Source organism: Myodes glareolus, chromosome 18, assembly GCF_982192425.1.
Source record: "Myodes glareolus chromosome 18, mMyoGla1.1, whole genome shotgun sequence".
NCBI classification, from domain to species: Eukaryota; Metazoa; Chordata; class Mammalia; order Rodentia; family Cricetidae; genus Myodes; species Myodes glareolus.
Window position 1 is genome coordinate 21,845,040 of NC_142043.1, and position 18,055 is coordinate 21,863,094.

The following is an 18,055-nucleotide window of genomic DNA, read 5'->3' on the forward strand; positions in this document are numbered from 1 at the left end:
TAATCCGCATCTTACAATCCACAAACATTCACTCCCATTGGTATATGCACATCTAAATTATTCTAGAAACAAATTACAAAATGCACAAATTCCTCTTTAAAGAAGTATCCAAGAGTATTCAAGAATAATTTGCCATCTTTATTACTCGCATTGATATTTAATTTCCTGTTAGTTCCATCTTTAGTTCTAAGAGCCAATTTGCCTTCTTTTAAAAAAACTTCTAAGTAAAATTCCTCTGTGCAACGGTCATGTTTTGATCTGGAGCAGCACTTCTGTGCATTCTGCATGCTGCAAGTGGATTCCTGGTTGTGAGGAGAAATACCTGGCTTAGTATTCAGAGCGTCATCAAATAAATGTTGGAATGTTTGCAAAGAGTAAAAGAATGAAACACACTCTTTACTGTACAGGCACAATCAACCTGGAATAATATGTTTCTTGTTAAAAAGTAATATACAAGACACTCTCACAGATGAATGAAAAAATACATACCAGGCATTCATCCAGAATGAAAAGGCGAAACCTGACATCCAGGGCAATGTAGAAAGCCTAGTGTGTCTCCTAAAATGGGAACTAAAGAACTGTGCATTTTTTCTGGTGGTCTTATGCCTACCCAATAGCATAACTGCTCTTCTTAAAGACTGGTCAGTACAGTTTCAGATTGACTCCTATGATTACTTTTCAACCACACCCAAGTTGCAAAAGAAGGAAACAGGGCTCTAATTCGGCTCTGTAAACCTGTTTCCCATGTTAGTCCTTGGGAGATTGGGAGATTGTACACAGTGTTCCTTAGAATGTAGGGCCTCCACAGATTGAGAAAAGACCCTACGTTCCTGAATGCCAGAGACCTGCTTGACAGAAGTTTACGTGTCAATATTCTCACTGGAGTTTTTAAGATCTTTTTCTTATTTACCCTTTCAAGGGAGCTCCTGAGTCAAAACTCTTAAGTTTCCTTAGAAATAGGATTAGATGCAATTTTATCAAGACATTACACTGTGAAAATGAGAGATAGGGTGGTGGGAACCATGGATGGAAGACAGTGAGTCTATTCTATAAGCAGACTTAATCTTAGGAAACATAAAAAGATAGAATGATCTCCCGTAAGAACATATGATCTCCAAAACTTGTTTAGTGTTTTTCAAAACACACCCACTGGTTTACCAACTAACTATACATTCAGGTCTCAGTATCTATGGTCGCTTGTCTATCAGTTGATAAGCCAATGACACATACAAGGAACATTTGAATACAAACTTCATTTAAAATATTTTGTAATATAAACTACTAATCTCTAACAACTATTTATAACACAGCTCAAGTAAAAAAAATATTTTTTTGATAAAAAGACACAACAGAATTGAAAACTATTGGATCCATGCTAGACATCAGCACACAGTAGATTTAGTAAGAAGATCAAAGAAATCTTCGGTCAAATAAGGAAAGAGTGAGTCTGCGGTGTTTCTGTTAAAAAAAAAAAAACATTAATCTGTCCCACTTGCAGTCAACTGTTTTGAGAACAAAGGAGAATAAGTAAATTATCACAAGCTTTCATGAAGCCCATTCTTGCAATAAAGGATTTTGGTGTGCAACATAAAGCCAAAACACCAACTTCTTTTTGATGCCACTAAGCTTAGACTGAAAATATTTTTTTTAAAAAAAAAAACTCTATTTATTCTGTTGATAGATTTTATGTTGGGTAATATAATTCAGTATCTAATACATAACACCTGCTCAGTAAATATTTATTCAATTAAATTGAATCTTTAAGCCTGTGTTCTTTCCTAAAGCCCAATATTTGGTCAGTGTCTCATAAGGGCTCTTTGAACATCTTCTTTACCGTGGAAGAGGCACCAGTCTCACTGCGGCAAGTCATTACTGTGAGGGAACCACCCTCAGGAACCCTGTGACATGCTCAACAAATAGGCTAGTGTACAAAGACAGTAGCCGAAGGCATATGTACTTTGTGGATAAAGTCATTACTATAGCAAGAAGAAATGTAAGAGGGTAAAGAGCAATAAAAGTAGAACATTTAGAGTTTACTGTAGCACTTCACATCTCAGTGTGTAGGGTCATTTGAGACAACACAGCAAGAAGTAGACACTTGAAATGAGTCACACATGTGGACTGATTGCAATGACAACCACACACGCATGTCCTGTGAAGGAAGAAGCATAGAGCTTCCAGGCTTTAAAGTTCATCTCTGTACTCCATTTTAATATAACTCATTGGTTATAGAACAGGCAACAGGGATCTAGTTTTCAGCCTGCTTCTGTGAAGTCATTCTATCCCTAATCCAAATCCTTTCCCCTTCTTCCCTCTCCCCCACCCACACTTCAGTAAAAAAGACTGAACCTCAGGACTCACACTCACTAGGCAAACATCTTTCCAATGAGATGAAACTCCAGATTTTGTTCTTGATTCAACAGACTTCTTTCTGAATATAAACCTAAGTTTTTAATGGACTATTGTATGCTTATATAGACGGGAAAAATTGAAAGTGGGGGCTTCCGACTTTATATTAGCACACTAACCCCATGAACCCACTGGACTTCTAAGCACGTAGCTACATCAGAAAAGCAAATTCAAATGGAAAATTCACAAAAGCCTGAAACAAGTGTCCCGTGATAAACTCTGCTTCGCTACAGAGATGTCTCCTACTTTACAGAGCCAGTGATTGGTTTTTATTTTTTTTTATTTTTGAGATTATATATAATAATAAATAATATATAATTATATAGTATAATTACATCATTTCACCCTCCCCCTTCCTTGTGCAAAACTCTTTTATGTACTCCTCTTTGCTCTCTTTCAAATTCATGGCCTTTTTAAGAGTCAATTTTCACTGTATATGTATATGAACATGCATATATACATGAATATTTCAAAATAGGCAAATAAATCCTGCTCAGTCTGTATAATGCAACTTGTATGTGGATGTTTTCGGGGCTGCCCATGTGGTACTGAATAGCCAGCTGGTATGCTGTTCCCCACCGATGAAGGTTTCTCTCACTCTCAGAATTTCACAGTTGCCTGTAGCTTTTTTGTGTAAGTAGAGAGGCCTTGTATAAATAAGTGTCATTTAATGACATATACCTTTGGACTGACATATATTCAAGAAGGCGAAATATCAAATTTTTAAGGATTTAAGTTCGATTGTTTATGGTTTATTGCTTTTAATTTTCTGTGTATAGATGTATACCCAGTCGCATGTAAATTCACCACAAGCATGCCAATTGCCACAGAGGTCAGCACTGAGCTTCAGATCCTCGAGAACTCAAGTTCTAGACAGTTGGGGTTGTGTGATGTGGGTACTGTAAACTGTAGATCTCGAAGAGCATTGAGCTCTCTGAACCACTAAGACATCGCTCTGGCCACAAAGAGAAACTTTTCATCCTGAGTGTAATATTCAGTGTAAAATCCATCAGCACCTCTGTGTGTAAGGGCCTATTCTGTTTAGAGTAATTCACTTCAGGTCATATGGCAGACAGTGTGGATGGGCATGGGGCCACTCAACACCAATGTTCTCACTACACATGAGCCTCTTACACCTCAAGTAGTGCTTGTGTTCCTTTTGTCCCCAGAAGATATCCCCAGTTGCGTGACTTCACAATATCCCATCAATCCAGTCTCACAAAGATTACTTTTTATCCAATTCAGTGCTGAAGAATCAACTTCCTGCGTGAAACTTCAATATGATTCTTTCCAAAGGGACTTTCAAAGGTAAATTCAACAATATTCAAATCTCACTGTATATCCTTTTTCTTTTAAATCCTTATGACCAAATGAGATTTCACTCCTTTGATCCTGGCAGAACTTCAGAAAATTCCCATGTTCAACTGACCAGCTCTCCCTCAAATCTAATTTCCCCCCTCGAGCGAGACTGAGGGATCTTGTCCTACTATCGGGAGCTATAAACCTTCCCTGAGTTCCCCTTTTGCTGTTGTTGTTCATTCAACCAGAGGACAGTAAACAATTAACCTTTGGATGAGGGTAAAGTCTCAAACTATGGGGGGTCATCCTCTGCAGAACATTCCAGGAATACTCGATTTCACACAGAAGTACCCTCAACTATCCCCTGGCACCCCTGCATTTGCGTTGTACTACAGACTCGGAGCACACATGCACCCCAAACCCTTACTCTTTCTGCCACATATATCAAAAGCAAATGTGTAGTATCTCTAAATACTTTTTATTTTTGATTACATTTATTTCATTTTTTATTTGGGGCAGTAAATGGGAGCCTATGTGCCATGACAACATATGTGAGCTTCAGAATACAATGGATAAGATAGTTATCCTCTTCAACTCTATGGGTCCCAGGGACTGAACTCACATCACCAAGTTTTGAGGCCATATCACAGCATAGTACCTCCAAATCCCATCCCGGATTACAAAAGTATGAAACACAATGGAGAGGGTAGGTACTTATCACGTCAGTGACATGAACAGTAAGGAATAATTCCAATTATAAAATTTGGACAGTAGTTTGAAGTATCAGTAGCAAGTATTCAGATGAATTTCGCCAGCAAGGCCCTAATAAATATATTGGTCATTTTGTAACCTTCAAATACTACTTAAAGCATAGAAAAATAGACAGTATTAATCATTATGTTATCAATACTAACATAAAACTTCATAGGCCGATTATAAAACCTTTATAGTCCATGACTGTGGTAAGCATAATGTGCCCCAGTATGTATCCACAGAGTAAACACTGTGTACCAACTGGACACAACTAACAATGCCAGGCCCAGTAGTCAGTCAAGGATCCCACAGTCAGCATATTGACAGAAATATGTCCAATTCAAGAAGAAACCAAATTTCAGTATGTTCCAAGCTTCCAGAGTCTGGCAAATAAAATCTATAATTCTTCCTTTCTTCACCTCCTGAAATAATGAACTTTAAAATAAAATCTGTTTTTTCACTTAAACGGTGATACCAGCTTAGCTAATGGGCATTCGGTCATGTGAACAGTTATTTTTAACTTTCTCTCGACTAGGGTAAGAGTGTGTGCACAGAAGTGTCTTTCTCCGATTCTCACAGCCTTTCAGATAACGTTCCTACTTAAAAGTTCTTCACTGTGCCTAAATTAACTCTCCCCTGCCGCCTTTAGATATCTAAAGACAGACTTGAAAAACCATGCTGGCACTGTCTGGCCATCCCCCTCATAGTACTTCACCTGTGATTAGAAAGAGGTGGACTGGCTCCTCATCCAGGCTGCTTTTGTGTGCTGGGACATGAGGATAGCATCAACAATACAGGGAACGCCAGGAAGAACATTTGAGAGGCCAAATTGCTTTTAATCAAAGGTTGAGCCCAGACTGCTTTTTTTTATCTGATCCAAACAATATAAATTTTATTATCAGAATTACCAATAATTAAAACCCACTTCAGATAAATTAAAAACTACTATGACATGTACATTAAAAATGGAGCTTCCTGAGAGTTTAATAAACTTGGCAATAACTTACAGAATCATATAATTGTAGTTAATTTTACTGCACCTCTGTATTTCCTGGTGCAAGCCAGAGCAAAAACACTATCTTAATTAAGCAACTGATTAATTACAATGAGTGAAACATTCTTAGAAACCCAAGACCCTAGAGGGTTGGATTAGAAAAAATGGAATACACAACCAGAATCCAGAAATTCCTCAACTAGCTCGTGATAGGAATGTCAGCTGGCCTCAGATCTTACAAACTCTAAGGTAATTTCCATGTCACAGCTGGAGCTACAAAACACTCAATGGCTCTATCACTTAATGTCAATAAGAGACAGTTCAGGAGTATTTTTAAAATAAATATCAAATGTAAAATAAAACACAAGCAAAGGATCAAAATATTGATGATAGAAATCAAGGAAGTTGAAATTAAACAATTTTTAACTTTTTGTTTACCCTTTAATCATTTCTTGTGGGTTTAAATACAATCTTTACGAAACAAACATTTTACTCATTAACTTTGGCTCTTTCTGGGTCTTAATTTTCTAAACAAAAATATATGGTGGAAGAGAAACACTGTAAAAATGTTAATTACCAGATGAAAAGGTTCATTTAGGCTTGAACAAAGCATATTGTAACATCGTGCTGAAGGGAAAATAATAGGGGGTGCTCAAACTTTACCAATTACTGCACAGCCAACGCAGCATCCTCTGCCTTCCTAAATACGCCCTTCTGCCTCATCCACAGTTTCTGTCTGGTATGTAACTCCTCAGAGCCTACAAGTAAATTAAATAACCTATATGCAGCCACTCACACAAAATGAGAAGGGCTGATTGCGCCCTGAGAGGCCAGCTCTTTTAGAAGGGACGCCCATGCCAAGTATTGTCTACCCACATCTGTGCAGCACCTCTCCCTTTGCAGCAGCCCTGATGGGGCGATGCAAAGAGTTGGATGTGCCCAGCAGGAGCGAGAGAACCCAAGAGCCAAAGGAGAGAAAAATCACTCCTCTTTGGAAATCACTGGCATTATAGCATGGATGTTTCTCTCTTCTGGGAAAATTCACCAGAGAGACTCTCATATTTCTGTCTCCTGAAATGTGAAGGAATAGAAAGCCAAGAAGGGTTGAAAGAAGTTAAGACGCCAAAAGCACCCCAAATTACCCAATAATGCTTCCTGAAAAGAAAAATAACAGAGAATCAGAAACTGTAAATCAAAAAGCACACTTTTTAATTGGGTCAGGGATGGAGTGGCACCAGTCTCGTTCGAACCTAGAGTCCAGAAAGGTAAAAGGACATCTCCATCTTTCCTATCCCCAAATCTGCTTATGGATCCTATGGGGAGATATAGCTGCACCTGCTGTGATAAGGGCAAACGCCAGTCTTTTTATGCCATAGCTGAGGACAAAAGTAAGAATGGGTTTCTAAGGCTATTCAGAGTCTTCTGTCATTTCCATCACGAAGATAAAGAAAACACCTTCTCTTTCAGAAAATTTCAGACCACTGGCATAAGAAATATATTCTCTTTAATCCCAACACTCAGGAGGCAGGGGCAGGCAAATCTCTGAGTTTGAAGCCAACCTGGTCTACACAGTGAGTTCCAGGACAGCTGAGGCTACAAAAGAAACTATGTCTGGAAAAAAACAAAAAGAGAAAAAATATATATTCTACCATGATTTCATCAGCAAAATAAACTTCTATTATAAACATTCAGTCTTCTTGAGTTAGAAGTAGTTTGACACACATGTATGTACATGTACACACACATACACACACTTAGCTAGCTAGAACTGGGTGAATATATGTTGAGCTAGAACAAGGTAGTGATGTTGAATGTTTTTGACGTATCCTTTGATTTTTTTATTATTTTATTATATCATTGATTTCAGCAAAGACAGAACTATATTTCTTTAAAATATTTAAAACATATCCTTATCTTTCCTAATTTTGCATGAAAATATCAACATATGCCAATACTTTTTTGGTCTAAATCCACAGTAGATATATACTTAAGCAACATATTTTTAAATGTTTTTATTTATTTATTTTTTTAAGACAGGGTTTCACTCTGTAGCACATGGTAACCTCAATTTTACAGCAATTCCTTTGCCTCAGTCTACCAAAGGGCTGAAATTATAAACATGTGGTGGTTTGAAAGAAGTCCCCAAAGGCAGTAACACTATTAGCAGATGTGGCCCTTTCGGAGGAAATGTGCCTCTGTGGGGGCAGGCTTTGAGGTCTCTTCCGCTCAAGCTTCTCTCAGTGTGACACTCAGTCTATTACTGTCACCTGCAAGATGTAGTACTCTCAGCTCCAGCACCACTACTGCCTACATCATGATAACAGACTGAATCTCTGAAACTGCAGGCCACCACCTCAATTAAAAGTTCTCTTTGTAAGAGTTGCCATGGTCATGGTGTCTTTTCACAGCAATAAACAACCCTAATGAAGAAAAAGCATTAGCTACTCTGAATAACTTTAAACAACAGCATTGTTAATACACCTTTGTGTGTATGTGTGTACTTCTGTGTGTATTCATTTGAGTGTGCGTGTGTGTGTGTACTAGTATGGGTGTACATGTAAAGGTGAAAAGGCAACTTCAAGTGTTAGTCTGCCTTCCACATTAACTGAGAAAGTGTCTCTGGTTTGCTGCCACAGATAGCAGGATAGCTGGGAATTCTCCTGTCTCTCCCTGCCGTCTAACCAGAGAATCAATGGACTACAGGAATGTGATGTCATATAAAGCTTTACATGGATTCTGGGGCATCCAAACTCTGACCATCATGCTCACACAGAAAACTTAGCCCATAAAATTTATTTTAATATTTATATTTAACATTTCATTTAGAAAATACTATGATTATGTACTTAGGAATTTAATTTACTATGGATTAGAAAAATCTTAATAATGAATCCCTGAGAAAAGAATTTGAGTATTCTCAGTTGGAGGTATTGTTCATGCTATAAAAGGAAGATGGCATATTTTCTCCAATGCACACAGGCCATGTGAAGTATGTATGTAAATTCCCATGCATTCATGATGATAAACCGAAGAGGTGAGCCACAGTGTTTCCTTGCCAAAATAACAAATATGAAGAATTACATCTATAAACACAATACAGGGCAAACTTATTTTGACATTCTACTAAAATAAGGCTTATTGCCTTATCTCAAAAGAAAGCTCCCAGCTTCCTTTCCATACTCCCACATTGTGTTAAAGTCACAACACTGAATAAGAGTATTCTGACATAGCACAATGAAACCCAGCTCTAATTGTGATCCAAATTCCTTCATATAGAATTAACACAGCAAGTTCTGGACCTGTAAGCTAGAACAGGGCTCCTGCAGAGTGGATGTACCCACTTTATACCCTAAGGAATGTGAATACGGGGTGCACAGTACAATTTAAAGCCAAACCGTCATAAAATAGCATTGCAGTCGACAGTGGCTGCCTAGGAATGAAAAATTCTGCCAAACGCATTGCATCAACATCGCTACCTCACTGACCCCTCCTTGTTATTTATTCTTATTTCTTATCCTTATTCCACAGATAAGAAAATGGTGGTAACAGAGGCCTAGATTACTCCCCTAAGCATTACACCATTTATGGTAGAACTCTGGATTAAAATCTAGGCCTCTCTCATTCTGAAATTCCCACTTCACCCAGTACCTCATAATAATCACTTTAGTGTCAATAGTTTGTTTACATTAATAATATTCTTTTTATTATCTTCATGATGCTATTATTTTATAAAGACAGTCAAATTTATTTATCAGTTCCAAGGAACACTGGCTACTCTTCCATGTCACCCTGTTCTAAATTATTTCTCTATTTTCTTTTCTATGAAGTAGGGTAATAGCAATGACAGACAGTTTTATAAAGTGGTTATACCATATTATAGCATTATATTGAATAAGAATTCAAGTTTCTCTGACCCAATTGAAAACATGAGCTATGGAGCTACAGATGATTAATGACTGCTGAGAGAACGGAAATTAGTTTTCCCCAAGGATGAGCCTCATAATTCGCTATCTAATACCACATGGTCAGGTCCGAAATCATATACACATAAGCAACACCAATGGACTCATGTTGCATTTGTGTGTGGGTGTCTGTGTGTGTGCGCGCATGTGTGTAGTGTGCATGTGTTATAAAACAGAAATAAAAGAAAAAGAGGTCATTAATTTGAAAGGGAATATGGGACCATTGCAAGAATTTGAGGGAAGAAAGGGAAAAGGAATGGTGTAATTATATTTAATTTCAAGATATTTTCAAATGAAAATAGAAAGTGAACTATACAGCTAAGCAAACTGTTCTCAAACAAGAAATATAAATAAGAATAAATTCTTGTAAAACTGCACAGTGTCCTTAGTTATCAGGAAAATGCAGATTTAACTCCTCTGAGATTTTACCTCACTCAAGTCAATACAGCCAAGATTAGGAAAACAAATGACAACAGATGCTTCCATAGATGTGGGGAAAGGGAAATGCTTGCGCTCTGTTGGGGAGAGCTTAAACCAGTGCAACCAGTGATGGTGGAAATAAGTCTGGGTCATCTCAAAAGCCTAGAAATAGAACTATAATATGACCCATCTACATCACTCCTGGGCACATACCCAAAGGACATCACATTCTACTGCACAGACACCTGTACAACCTATGCACTGTGGCTCTATCTACAATCGCTAGAAAATGAAATCAGGCAAGATATGTATCAACTAATATATAAAATGTTGTACACATACATACATACATATACACAATGCAATATTACTCAGCTTTCGAGAAAAAGGACATAATGACAGTCGCTGGTAAATGAATGAAGCTGGAAAAAAAATTATACTGAATGAAGTCACCAGGCAAAAGCAAAGCAAAGAGGGAAATACTGGGGGAAGAAAAGTACAAACAGAGACAATGGATGGGAGATGAGGGAACAAGATATTGGTGAAAGGTGTTTACAAAAATGAAGTGCGCATATAAACCCTATAGGCAAACATATAAGCTCCCACACTAAGAAAAATAAAATTAGAAGAGAAAGTGGAAAATAGTCGACAGAGCACATGAAAGGGGAAATACTCAGTGTTAAAAGTAGGGGATGAGGATTAGGGACAGAGAGTAACTCAAAACTACACATGAATGAAGAACTTTATAGAGATCCACAGGTTTTTAAGGTACTCAAAAATAAGACGCACAGAGAATGTATGTATAATACATTACATATACATACATATTGCATACATTTCTTTGTATATGCGTGTATGTGTAATAATTCTCTTGGTTTTCATTTCCCCTCTCCGGTCACTGCAGATATATTGTCCTCTTTCAACTCTCAAAAATGAGTTTTCCTTAAGTCTTATTTCTTTACCTTTCCTCCTCTGAACTTTACAACTCAATGACCACCCATGAGGCACCAGACTCATATTTACATTGCAAACCCAATCTCTCATCCAATTTCCTGACACAAAACCTACTTGATTCCTCCTCGGGTGCTTTTGAAGTTATCACAAAGCCAAACAACTGAGTAGAATCGTAGGGTCTCCCACTTAACCCTCAGAACATCACAAAAGCTGGTGGTACAAATCAGAAGTCAACTAAAGCTCAACCCATCAGGAAGAAGAGCTGGACCTTCAGCCTCAGAAACGTCCCTCAAATCCTAGCATTCCCCACCCACCCACCAAGCCCTCGCTACAGTTCCTCTCGAAATTCTGCTCATTCTGAAAATAGCTAATCTATACACAAGTGTGTTCTGGGCTTTCATTCAACCTTCTCTTGATACTGCATCCAGAGTAATGTTTTGAAAATACTAATGGAGTCCTACCAAAACTCTCTTAAAGGGATTTCACTTTTAAAGTAAAACAAATAACATAAATAATAAACAACAGTCAGCTATAGCGGTGTGAGTCTCTAACCCCAGCACTAGGACACTGAAGAAACAGGGCTCACATCCTCCTGGACCAGCCTGGACCTCCTGGACAGTTCAAAATGAGACTCTGTCTCAAAAACCTTATGTGAATGCATATATAACTCAAAAGTGTAATAGGAAACGCTATTTGAAATCATAAGTTATTCTAAACTGAAAATACATAGCTCAGAGAAGAATTAAAATCTGTAAATAAAATTCTCACAATTATGAAACATTGATAGACTGTGAACATAATAAGCATCACTGCAAAGGAAATTGTTTCCTATTTCATAATTCCTGTTCATGATCTTCTTCTTTAAATAACAGTCAATACACTGATATTCAAAATATGCAAAATTAATAAAATTCTCTTGGGGTTTGCTATAGCAGATATAACCCTAGAGATGAAGCAAATCAAATTGGCTTTTAAAACTTTTGTTTAAATTTGCTGAGGCTATGTGGTGTGATGCCACATAATGACGCCATGCCAGAAAAGAAGATAAAAATAAGCAAACAAAAGGAAGCACTGCGTAAGGCCAAGGACGAGTTAGTGGATGTGTTATGCACAGGTCTTACACTAATTAGCAGTGAAAGCCTGAGAGAGCTGGAATGATCTTCAATGACTAACGTGTCAACTGCTGTCTTGACTGCCAGTCCTTGGGTTGACACCTTCCTTAAAGCACTATATTCATAAAGGTTCTGAAGAATATTGGCATTCAGCACAAATGTTGTTCTGTGCTGAACCTTGCCACAGTGAACCAAGTATTTGCCAGTCTAGGATTGGCCAGTTGCTAACTTCCCACTCACGTGTAAGCAACAGCGTCCAGTCCTCAAAGTAGGAAGATATGTGTTTTTGTGTCTGGGATGTCAACAGTGGCACATAGTTCAACAAACACCTATTGAGATCTTACAATGTGTTGGTCACAGGGCAGGTAATGCAAATACAAAGGCAATTAGTCGATGACATCCACCTTCAAGGAGCTTTGATGAACAGAAGATGGCTTAACTGAGGAGCATTTTTAATTAAAAATAAAATCAATATAAGTACATTGTGATCATCTGGTCTAACTGTAAATATCAAATCAGAACATGTGTTAGGCTTTAGACGCTGACTGAAGTTAGTCACGTTTTCATTAAAACATTCCTAATTAAGGGTGCCTTTCTAGAGGGTTACCTTTAAAAAAATCTATTATTTATGTCCACCCACACTGACAGTCAAATGTGTTCAGAATCCTGTCTTTCAGAAAGCCATGAATGAGAAATCAAGAACATGTCAGGCCATCGAAAAATATATCTTAATTTTACTTTATAAAGTTCAATGCCAAGCATTTATTTCCTCATGCATTCTGGTCAACCTGCTTCTCTCTATAGGCAAAAGGAAGCAGTTTTGCTTTCAGAATTTGCTGACTGAATTTCCATGGTGAGAATAACCATCCCACTGTGTCCTCCCACGCAATCTCATTAGCAGCCTTAGGTGACTTGCGTCCACGCCTTCTGAATCTACGCATTCATTCATAGACACCATTTCAAATAACTGGGCACCTGCTATATGCGTTTATGATGAATACAACCAAAATTGATGCCACCCTCGGCAGCGTATTCCATACTGAGACAAGAATGTTGAGTGGAAACGCTAGGAAAATGTATGCACAGAAGGCAAGCACTGAAACCAGCCTGGGATGTTTGGGACGACACAGCAGATGAGGTGCCATTTAGATCATTTTAAAGGCCAAGACAAATTTAGATTCAAAGGAAAATGTCTGATCAAGAGTAAGGTATGAGTGGAGTCATCAGGTAGTGAAGGAGCAACGAAAATCAACTAAGACGATGGAAGTCAGGGCTGTGTCGACCAAACAAAAGACAACATGAGCTGGATATAGACCTTAAAGTCCCAGCCTCGTTCCGGAGTATGGAAGAGATGCTACCTGTGAAGCTCAAAGCATCACATGTAGCCAAAACGCTAAGAAATGTATGCTAGGTGGCGATAAATTTGAACTGCTTACAAGGCATCCAGTTAAGGAGGTATCAAAAAGGAGTTGCAATGAGAATTCAAAATTAACCAGAGAACTCAGAACGTATGGCCCTAGATATTTCAATCTTTGGCATGTCCTTGCAGTTGAATCCACCATGTGAGACTGAACAGGAGCTGAAAGAAAGGAATAATAGGCTATAGTAGAACTTTTAAGAAGGCTAATATTTAAGATTCAGGATGGGGCAGAGTAGAGACATTTAGAAAAATTGAAGGCAAATCAGAAGGGAATGGAAATTCTGACAGCAGAGAAGAGGGTGCTTCAACATGACCTTCAGCTTTCACTGTATAATTACCGCTCACCTTATTCTTATGATTTTTCTAAGTTTTACCAACTATACAGTATCTGTGCCTTACGGTCTAGATGTGGATGTGTTTGCTGGCTTTGGTTTTCTATACGCAGGGCCAAGAGGTGTCTACTATGCTGCCTTTATGAAATGCAGAAACTAGCCACTGTACTCATTATCGATCATAACTGCGTTCTGTGTGGATCAGCTGAAAATGATGGACAGCCAAACTCTGCTGAACATCTTTCCTCATGCCTGTGTCTAAACAGATCTCATATCTTTCCACACTGGCATCAAGTTTTCATCTGGGATTGCTATATTAAATGGCAATATTTGGCCTAGGATACAAAAACCATCTATCAATTTGTATTACCAGTATAAAATTTTACCTTTGAAATTATGCTTTCATGAAAAACTGTGATGATGTTCAGATACAACACCAGAGTGGAAGCAATTTATAACTTTTGCTTTGACCAAGTTTTAATAACCAATATAAAAGAGATTGCTTATTTCAATATACTTCCATTTCAAATACCCAGATGTAAGATCTATCCTTTTTTCCAGAAAGAAGAGATTAGTAAAGAATACTTAAGCTCCACTATATTGCAATACAGAGACAACCAAGAAAGATAAATCTGCTAAGCTGTGTGAAATATCAAAAGTGAAAGTCACTGCATTACCTTACTGTTCTCATCTATTTCTGTGCAGACACTAAGTAATTTTTCTGACCTTAGCAGACCTTTAAATGTCTACATAAACTACTTCATATTTAAAAAATACAGTCCATATATATTACTATATATGCTACATTATATTTTTGAAAAGAACTGATATTTGACTTATACAGACCATTGATACTAAAAAATGTAGCCCATTTTCTCTAAAATAAAAGCTGCAAAAGAAAAATGAAGACAAGAATAACATTTTTAAAAAGTTTCTCATTTCGTTTCTTCAAATGACAAGAGCAGGGGCTGGAGAGATGGTTCAGCAGGGAAGAACATTTGCTGTTTGTGGTGGTTTGAGTATAATTGGCCCCCATAACCTCATAGGTAGGTGTGGCTTTGTTGGAATGGGTATGGCCTTGTTGGAGGAAGTGAGACACTGTGGGGGCAGACTTTGAAGTTGTCTGTGTTCAGAATACCGCTCAGCGTCTCAGGCCACTTCCTGCTGCCTTCTGGTGAAGATGTAGCCAGCACCATGTCTGTGTGCATGCTGCCATGCTCCCTGCCATGAGGAAAATGGACTGAACCTCTGAAATATAAGCAAGGCACCATAAAAATGTTATTCTTTGTCAGTGTCGCCATGGTCATGATGTCTCTTCACAGCAATTGAAACCATAACTAAGACCCTGGTCTTACATAGGACCCAGGTCCAATTGCCAGAACCCAAAACTACATAAAACCCCAGTTCCAGAGAACCCAATTTCCTCTTCTGGTTCCTGTAGGCACCCACCCACACACAGTACACACATGTTCATTCAGGCATCATGCACACTTACTCATAAAAGTAAGAAGCAAATAAATCTTAAAATAAGTATAAAAGACAAGAACAGTCGCAAGACCCAGAATGATTATGTACCAATAACCAACAACTTTAAAATAACTTGGTCTCTTAGTTACATTTCTATTGCTGGGATAAACACCATGACCAAAAGCAACTTGGTGAGGTAAATGTTTATTCAGCCTTTCAGGTTACAGTTCATATAAGATGGAAGAAGGGAATTCAAGGTAGGAACGCTGGAGGCAAAGCTAAGTAGAGGTCATAGAGGAACACTATTTACAGACGTGCTTCTCACGGCTTGCTCGGTCCGCTTTCTTATGTAACCCTGGACCACCTGTGCAGGGGCGGCACCACCCACGATGAGCCAGTCCCTTCCAACCATTCATGAATCAAGAAATTGCCCACAACAGACCTGCCCACAGGCAAATCTGATGGAAGCATTTTCTTAGTTGAGGCTTCTTCTTTCTTCCCAGACGGCCCTATACTGTGTCAAGTTGACCCAAACCTAGATGGACCATTTGGTTTCTTGAAATTAAGAGTATTCTTCAAAGATCGATGCACAATACTTCAGGTACAGAAATACGAGTTGAGAGGTCATAAGATAAACAATGTGAGAGCAATGGTCGAGCAGGGAACCTTCATCAGTAAAGGCCACTATACTAAGTCTCACTTGTGACTATATATCCACATTAAGTATGACAGCCCATTAAAAGACTCTAAATAGCATAAGATATCTACATGGCAGCAGAGACACTTTAATTGGTTTTCAATTTACATGCCTTCTCTATATAAACATAATAATATCTTCCAGACAAGTAACCTAAGAATGAGTGATAAAAAGTACTAAACAATCTATAAATCCTAAACTGGGAATTAGTGTCTATATTCTTTCATTCCCAGTCTTCATGCTTCTTTAAAACAGCTAATATTCTAATTAAATGCCCTAACAACTTACAAATTACAGAAGATTCTTTTCAATACTATTACATTATCTCACTACTTATACTTCAAAGGGATTATCAAAACTTTACGTTCTAAAATCTATTTAAATGAATTCCCACTCCAGGGATACGGTCTCTAAACTGAAGGCTGTACTTCTGCTTGACTCGGTGGAGAATTTTCATAGACCGTCCTGCATGCAGTTGTAACTGATGACTATTATTTGAAAAATGATTCAAAAACTGCATTCAGCCTTGCCACAAAAGAGGTATCCACTGAGGTTCTGTGAAATGCGGCGTCTCATTTTCAGGAAATCATTACTGTTAGGCAAATAATGATTTTTAAAATTCTATACTCCTTGTTGGCATTGCATACTGCCCTGATAAATTTTAAGACTTTTAATTGCTTGCTTTTCGGTGGTTTGGTACAAATAATTTGGTGCAGAAAAAAATCTATAAAGAGGAAATGATAATCTAACTTTTCATCTAAGTTGATACTTAAAATTGACAGTATGAAACACTACCCATAGCAAGAAATTTGTATAAAAATGAAGGCAAATCAATATATAAGCCACTCTCCCTTTAAGCAATCCTAGTTTTTCTTTAAGCAAACATTTATATGTATAGGAAACTTTCACAAAATAGCAACGAAAGTAGGAAAGCCCCAAGCCTATTTTGTAGTACAGTCCCTTGCTGTCAGCCATTTGACCTAGGTCAAAATAAATTCATATAAACCTGATATAAGAATATGAGGCTCCACATGCAGAAAACATACGGCATTTAATACTGAAATTTAAGCATGTTAAATGTGCATGTTATATTATCCAACTGAAAGCTTATAAAGATAAACTACTTGACAAGTAGTCCCTCATTCAATGTTAAGAATGAGACATTTATTTATTACACCCCATGATACAGAAGTTAATGCTCTTTTGTTTTTTAGTAAAACATAAGAAAACTACCCTATGAAATTGCCTGAAGCTAATGTCTCTTTTCATTTTGAATTAGGTTTGCCTTGCTGGTATTTCAAAATTTGCTATTTTCCCATTACTTTGTATGCTATAAATATTTATGAGTTATTTAATGAGAAATAATGAACATTATAACTTGAGGTCAGGCTCTGTGATTATTTTACTTTTTAATCCCTTGTCAAATTCCCACCTTGGTGTAACTGCAATCCTGGTCACAAGGTCTTCATGAGACTATAGGTGGGGCCATCTCCAACAAGACTTTCTCCCCCTAAGCCCAAAAATCTTCAAAAACCACAAAAAGGGATGCATCTGAGGGTCAGCTATATTTTCAAGGAGTATAAGAGCAGTTTCTTTGGGCCCAGGAATTTGAAGTTTACATGTGCTCCTGTGTCACCATGCTTAAAGCCTTGTGAGTGACAAGGACAGACATTACAAATCCCACTGCATACAGCAAGCGACATACAGAAACTGCATAAAACGGCCGGATAATGTTTATACCTATAGAAAGTGACAGCATTAAGACAAATACTAGCTGTGCAGCCTCCACAGGACCAAACTAGGCCCTCCATATGTGGCAGACAGTGGTGAAGGTTGTACTATCTGAGGGGCCTCTGGCAGTAGGACCAGGTATCCCTGGTGCATGAATTAGCTTATTGGAGCCCATTCCCTATGGTGGGATGACATGCTCAGTCTTAAAGCAGTGAGAGGGGAGGGGTTTGGTCCTGCCCCGACTTAATGTGCCAGATTTTGTTGACTTCCCATGGGAGCCCTTACCTGTTGGGCGGAGTAGAATGGGCATAGACTGGGGGAGGAGAGGTGGGGGATGTGGCTGGAGGAGGGATGGGGGAGAACTGTGGATGGAAGGTAAAATGAAATTTTTTTAAAAAAAAAATCAAATTTAAAAAAGACCAACACCTAGTGGGGTGTGGTGATGGATGCCTTTAATCTCAACACTCAGGAGGCAGAAGCAAGTGGATCTTAGAGTTGGAGGCCA

At 38.1% G+C, this 18,055-nt stretch overlaps 1 protein-coding gene across 21 annotated transcripts in view; it reads right to left on the reverse strand.

Annotated features, from left to right (window-relative positions):
* Rims1 (regulating synaptic membrane exocytosis 1) overlaps positions 1–18,055 on the reverse strand; it is a 483,725-nt gene that overhangs the window by 459,235 nt on the left and 6,435 nt on the right. The window lies entirely within an intron of this gene.